This window comes from Ammodytes marinus (genome assembly GCF_949987685.1).
Source record: "Ammodytes marinus genome assembly, chromosome: 8".
NCBI classification, from domain to species: domain Eukaryota; kingdom Metazoa; phylum Chordata; class Actinopteri; order Uranoscopiformes; family Ammodytidae; genus Ammodytes; species Ammodytes marinus.
In genome coordinates this window covers 8,068,787-8,076,495 of record NC_137212.1, presented here as the reverse complement: position 1 = coordinate 8,076,495, position 7,709 = coordinate 8,068,787, and positions in this window count along the sequence as shown.

The window sequence follows — 7,709 nt, the reverse complement described above, 5'->3', positions numbered from 1 at the left end:
TATCGGTCTGCGGTCTTTTTTATTGTTTGACGTGACCTACTCAAGATGGCCGCCGCGGTGTTCCGTCAGCCGAGTGGAGCTCAATAGCGCCGTGGCTAATTTAATGTTCTATCTATATATATATTCTAACCTCTCCCTGTCCCCTTGCCCTAACCCTAACCACCCAGCTGTGATGCCTGAACTTAATCGCCAAAACAATATAATTTGTCTAAATAACTCCTGATTTGTCTGAATAAAGTTTGAAATTAAATAACGTTTAAAATGTATTTTTATTTTCTTCACCCAGCCACAGTACTTCCGCCCAGCCTCAGTACTTCCGCCCCGCCAGGGTATTGTTCTCCGGGGATGCAGCTGGATACAATTGACAGTTAGAGTAAATAATTTGAACGTAAGATCAACCATTTACGAGTGCATTGTGCTTTTGCCAGCACTAGATGGCACTGAAATTCTACAACCGGTCTTATTTGGGCATATTAAGTATATGGTTCAGCAAACCCAAAATAAAGTAAAAAATAAACACTGTTGCCCTGATCTTAGTCAAACATTCTAAATGCTGCTGCAAGTTTTTTCAGAAAGAAAAACGCCAAAAAATCGGAAAAACTGTCAGGAATGTAAAATCGTATTCTAAAAAACATTGCTGTTTTCGGTTTTCAGATCTGTATAAAGAAAGTATTACAGTTATAGTAAATCATTTGAACGCAAGATCAACCATTTACGAGTGCATTGTGCTTTTGCCAGCACTAGATGGCACTGAAAGTCTACAACAGGTCTTATTTAAGCATATTAAGTATATGATGCAGCAAACCCAAAATAGAAAAATTAAATAAACACTGTAAAACATGACTGAATATGAACATGACATAACTGAAACATCATGTGACTTCATCTAGTGCCTGTGTAACACTTAACATTTCAGTTGCAGAAGTCCATCTTTAGCGTCTCTCTCTCCACTCATGGTCGGAGAGGTCTTGTATGAGTGTGATGACTCTTGGATTCACGGACAGTTGCTTTTTGTTTTTCTTCGTTTCAACTTTTGTGCCCATCTCCGGGTTAATGTTGAAGAAACACCTATGTGAAAAAAAGAATTCAATTATCAACCATTGATTTGTTCTTAAGAGTAGAATGACAGGGTTCGACATAACCAATGGCCCGCTGGCCCGGGGCCAGTAAAATCATATGCACGGCAAGTTGATTGGCCAGTCACTGGCCCGCCCGGGCCAGTAACGGCCAATCACAGTTCAGTATCTTTTTGTAGACTACATCATGGTTCATTGAAATGCGCTCTGAGAGTCGTAATGAAAGCAGTGTTTATTTAAGACTCAATATAATAAACCTAATATATAATATTTTTTTTAATGAAAGGCCAGTGGACAAACAATGCGTGAGCGTTTTGACAGGCGGAGCAACAAGCGGGCGCACTCTCGCTCCATTGGCAGAGCTGTCTACCGTCTGCCTGCGAGTCGACAAAATCAATCAATATACTTTGCCCCCTTTCTTTCTTCCCACAGCAGAGGTTGAGGTGCAGAAAATGAAGTGAAAACTGCACTTTTCCTTTAGCTGCCGCCGTAATGTTCAGTTGTAGGCTTCAAATTCAATATGTGTGCCTGGTTTTATATTATGTGTAAGAGCAATATCAATCAATATTTCATGTAATAAACTAAAAGAAAAATAACCAAATCTAAAGGGAATATCTAGATATTCCCTTTAGATATCTAGATATTCCCTTTAGATATCTAGATATTCCCTTTAGATTTGGTTATTTTTCTTTATTTTTCCAATACAGGTATTACGGCCTCTGCACACATCCTACCTCTACTGCGCATCTACCTCGCGTCTGCATCTGACTTTTTGTCACTGACCGTGTAATCAACGTAGAGCGGGCACACATCCAACCTCAGACGCACTGCTGAGGCGCGTCGGAGGCACGTCTGCAGGGACGCTCCCCTTTACCTCAGGAGGCTCGCCTATTTTTTTCTGAGAGCCGCGCGTCTCTCTGCTTTAACTGATAGAGAAATACTCTGCTGAGAGTCATATTGACTTCATACCGGCAGCTTTCGCTGTAGTTTCACAATTTCCTGGTGTGTCCCTTTCAAAATAAAACTTCCAACAAGCGAAAATGTGGCAAAAAATAAATAAAAAAGGAAATGGGGCGCACGGATTACTGTCCTGACTCAATATTAGACTCAATATAAATAATATGCATCATAAAATGACACAAAAGAACTTCATTTTAATGGGAATTATCTATGAAAACTCTATGTAGAAAATTAGGGCTTTTAGAAGCAGCGCTGCAGCAGCAGCAGCTGAGACGTTCCATGTGTGTCTGAGAAAAGTCCGAGAGAGGAAGCAGTAAGGTAAGGCGACGCGCTCCAGAGGTAGACGCAGGATGTGTGCAGAGGCCGTTATAATTATTCACACTAAATTATGGAAAAAAATGGCCAGTAGGAAAAAAAGTTATGTTGAACCTTATCGAATGAAAGAAAACATTATTTCTTACCTCTGAAGGAACTCGAGTGTGGAGCTCAGATCCATGGGATAGTGGATGTTGAGGCAGTAATAGCTTCCAAACATCAAACAGATCGCAGAGATGAAGGTGGGGATTTGGTCATTCACAATCTTGCGGTCGATACTTAGCATGAACTGCGTTGCAGTGTAGCATGAAGTACCTGCGAAGAAGATAGAGGTAAATAATAATTAACAGCACACACGCCATTAACATAAAGGGTATTTTTTAAAGTGTTATTTGTGTTTGCATCTCTGTGGTATTTCCTCCTCCATTCAATGTATTAGCATCCAAGTCTGACCTTTCAAAATCAATGGACCACAATATTCAAAATCAAATAATGTTTGCTTCAAAGGACAATAATGTAGCCATTCAAAGGACTTAATTTTGAGCTGATTAAACAGATTAAAGGAGAAAAAACAAAATTAAGATGCATAATAAATATGCTGTGTATTAAACATTGTTTCTGAAAAAATAAAAATAAATAAAAAAAATGTTTTGCTGGTCCAGATCCACGTAATTTTTATTAGAGGACAGTCCCAGTCACACAAGCTGATGGAAAGGATTTATTCCACATGGAGGATAAGATACCACTGGATGGGGAAGATGCTCAAATAGAACTTTAAAACATGAATATCAACTTACCACACACAATGATACATGGTGTCATGGGTAGGCTTTCAACTTGCACTTCTTTTGCGTTACATGTTCCTTCTTCATAGTGCAGGAGATTCTCCTCTTTTTCATTGAAATGGCAGAGAAGAAGTAGCACCATGTCCTTTACATCCTCGGAACAGCCCTGTAACTGTCCTCTCAGAATGTTCAGCTTTGTCACAGTCTGCAAAACTCGTTTGTTTCTGTCTGCAGATGTTTTTTCCATGAAGTCCAGAAGCCGCTTTCCTTTTTTTTCAACACTGGATAGGAAAGTATCTTTTAGTGATATCCCAGTTAGCTCCTGGAAGTGGACAGTCATCCCGATCTCCTGGAATATAAATGGCCACTCTTCACACAGAGATTGCAGATCCGCTCCATTGTTTATCACTTTACGTTGCGTGTAGTAGGTACACTTCATTAGCTCTTTTACTTCATCTGGGTTGAAGTTACTCTGCTCCATGAGGACCTTCATTTGGAGTTTCTTCTCCTGCTGAGTTGAGTTTGTCTCATTCAAAGGCATGAATTTCTCTTCGTACTTGATACAGCCATAGGTGTCCTGCATAGCAGCCCTTTGTGTGGCTGGGATTTCGTCTGTGTCGTACTCCTCTGGTTCCCGTTTTCGCTTTTTTATCGTTGAGGCTGGTGATGAGCGCTTCAAATTTTCAACTCGGGCTTGTAACTGTTTCGCGAGGGAGTGGTAGCCCGTTCCCACAACATCCCCTTCTATGACATCCTGAAGTGACTTCGGATATTTTGCAACCAGTTTTTTCGCAACTTCTGTTGTGGCTCGTTTTCCAGGAGACACACAGGCCTTTATCATCTCTGAAGCAACTATCCTTATCATTTCTCTTCGTAACCTGGGCTTTGGTCTCTTTCCCCTTTCCAAACACTGCATCAAGGCTTCAGGAAAATTTTTTAAAGGAATCTCAAAGCTGTCAACCCAATCTGGAGCAGTTATCGGGTGGCTTGGCGAGGAAGATGGCGACATGAAAGATGACTGGCTGTGGCATGTGGATGGAGAGGTTAACACTGAAGAGCTGTTGGGATGACTGTCCAATTCCGGGAGCTTCAGTGCTGTAAAAAAAAAAGAAAAAAAAGTTCAATAATGTTTTATCCTTCCTTGGTTATACTTTAGAATAGATTTTGTCAAAATGTGCTTACTTTGTTTCCAGGCAGCCACCAATTTTCTCGCCTGTATTGGTCGCAGCACTGACAGCAAGTCAGCTTCTTGGATGAAGTGGACATCTTGACTGGTCTCCACTCCCAATGTTTGAAGTGTCTCCTCTAAAATGTCCACAATTGAGCCTGGGAGGTCTGGTAAAACCTTATTAATGGAACTTTTTATTTCGCTTTGTTGTGTTTCATCCATATCTGTATATGAAAAGAGTGAGTAAAACTCAGTTAATGCAAGCCCAACAGCCTTAAACATTCAATAATGCGACAACACACTGTGTTTCAATGGAACTATTTGGTAGCCATCCTTCATGTAAGATGACAAAGGATAGAAATCAACCAAATCACTGATGTTCAGACACCGCATCCTTTCCCTGTCTTTCTTAACTGCATACAGATGGTACTGAGGAAGGAATTCAGCCGTGTACAGTGAAGCCAGAAAATGAGCAGTGTCATGTTTTAACAAAATAAGCACAAGTTCACCAAACTCCATGGAGTCGATGTTCCCAGTGACAAGGAATTGTCCTTTCTTGTATGACGTTCCCTTATACAGCATTTCTACTGTGACCTTTGTGTTGGTCTCAGTGAAGCCAAATTGCCTGACTGCATCTTGAATGGCTGTACTGTATAGTGATGAGTAAAATGGAGTACTATCTTTTACTTGAAAGACAGCTTGATTCATGGATCCTGCTGACAGATAAGCCTGCATCATCTGATGTCTTTCAGAGAGAGTTAGGCAGATGTTTTTAAAATTCTTTAAATTCCTTGCACATCTCTTGAAATAACTGTGCTTACTTTCAAAGCGCATTGTCCATACTCTCATCAAAGGGCCAAATTTCAGAATAAGCCCTGGGTAATGATGTAAGTAATGATGCTTTGGTTTTAGGTTACTTTCTGGGAAAAGCGCTTTTCTTGACTCCAAATATTCCTGTATTAGAACATCAAGATATGCAACTTGGGGCACAGAGATTTTCTGAGCACATATCATATCCACAATGTCTTTCAGCTGCAGAGTCAACTGCCAAACATCATCTGCTGTATCTTTCACTCTGTCACCAATAATGAGAGGTAGCAGTCTAAGCAGATTCCAGTTCTGTACGGCCTGTCCTGAGAGTTTAGCTGCTTGAAAACTGACCTCACATGGCTTTGTTGAAGCATCGGAACCACAGTATTTGAACTGCTTAATGCGCCGATTTAGGATGGAGTAAGTGAACCATGCCTTTTTCTTTATGAAATACTTAAGATAAAGTGCAACATCATAAGATAAAACACCCTCAAAGATGTCATGTCCAAGACAAGGTGGCAGTCCTGGCTGACAGACATGAAAGTATTGCAAAGCATTGAATACTGACCTGAACTTTACTCCTTCAACATTTGGTCCGTCTTCAGTCTGGAGGCGATCAACAGCAGAGTTGTAGGTTTCCACAGTGCGTTCAGGCCCACTCAGATTTGGATCATCACCCTGAAATTGAGATAGAGTTATTAGGCAATACCTACAGAAATACTGTGAGCGACTGAAATTTTCAGAGAAGCCACCAATGCAATGCGAGCCCAAATTGTCTCCAGCAATGCAATGTACGGTTCCTTTCACAATTTTTCCATCTGATAATACGATGCCATTCTCCTCCAAGTCTTTTATGTCTGAAAGTAGTTCAGAAAACACCTTAGCATGTCCAAACTGTTTGAAATCTTTCTCTCTGCAAAGTAAAACAAGCGACATGTGGTTTATATCTGATCTTACATGAAGTGGCAAATTAGCAAGAGATGCATAGACAGCTAAGACTTTATGTCTCGTCTTTGCAGAGCCCAAAGGGTTGACCACTTCAAAGGCATCCTGATACAGTATAAGCTTGACACATGATGGATTTTTATCATAAAAATCACTTGATTTAAATGTCTGACCATCAGAAATGTCACTCAGGACATCTGAAGGGGACTCAGCCGAGTGCTCACCTGACTTACAATGCTCCCACAGATCAGATTGTAACAAACATTTCAAAGTCTCTTTCACAGGCACATAATAAGCAAACCTATCTGTCCTGTTATCGTCTCGTCCTAAAAACATTTTCTTGGGCTCCACATAGTTAAACTCTTTTTTGAAAGTCTGGGTTCTGGAGTATTGTGTCCTCATTGGCCCTGTATGGCATGCAGAGAACAGATCAGATCCTTTGACAAACTCACACACTTTAGTGATGTCCTCATCTAACAATGTTGTGTCATTTTTTAGCACTGACTTCAGTTTTGTCAAAGTATATGTTTGACCCAACTCATGTATGTTTTGAATCTCCTCAACAATATTCTGTATCGTTGAAGCAGGTAGTAGAAACTGCCCCTGCAATTTTAGGTAAAATAGAGACATGTTTCTAAGGAAAAGTTCACTGAAATGTACTGAAGTATCCATATCAGCTTCATCTGTGCCTGTCTCTGTATCTGGCTCAGCGGTTTCAGGGTCACACTCATTCGGTTCATTTGGAACAGATGATAACTGAACAGCAGTTTCCCTGTATATATCACTAATACTGCTGTCCGTGAAATCTCTGTGTTTCCGTGACATGTGAGCAGTAAATGAAGATTTGACCCTGAAAACATGTGTACATCCTCTCACAGGACACCTCACTGCACGTCCTTCCACAACATGCTCCTTCAAGTGAGCTATTAGCCCTTTAGCATCATGTCCATGGAACACGCGGTCACACAAGGCCATTGTGCACTTAAAAGCGGTAACAGCCGTCCCAACAGAAGCACTAACAGGAGCATAAGGTGCATTATGCTTACGGTAAAAATGAGTCTTAAACGCTCCATATCTATTAAATGCTTGTTTGCAACCGGCCCCGACACATTTAAATAAACAACGCGGTTCATTTCGGTGAAGTTTGCAATGAAGCACGTAACCCCTCAATGTTTTAAGAGTCTTGCCACAGAAATTACAGCTATACATTGTATTAGCAAACCTTGGATAACGTAAATGCTATGGCACCACTCTAGGCTAACTTTGCTTAATCTAACAGAAAACTACAGACACGATAGTTCAAATAAACTTTATGTTAGCAAGAAAACATACCTCCCAGAACGGTTTTCATCAGCAGTCAGAAACACCAAATGGAAATGGCGCGGCCTCTTCACTCTTAGACCATGGAAAAAATAAAAAATAAATAAAAAATGAGCAAACCTTGGATAATGCTAGTAGACTATGGCACCACGCTAGGCTAACTTTACTTAATCTAACAGAGAACTACAGAAAATACACGATAGTTCAAATAAACGTTATGTTAGCAAGAAAACATACCTTCCACAGGCTTCCTTCCAGAACGGTTCAGCAGTCAGAAACACAAAATGAAAATGGCGGGGGCTCTTCACTCTTTGAGTCCGCGAAAAAAAT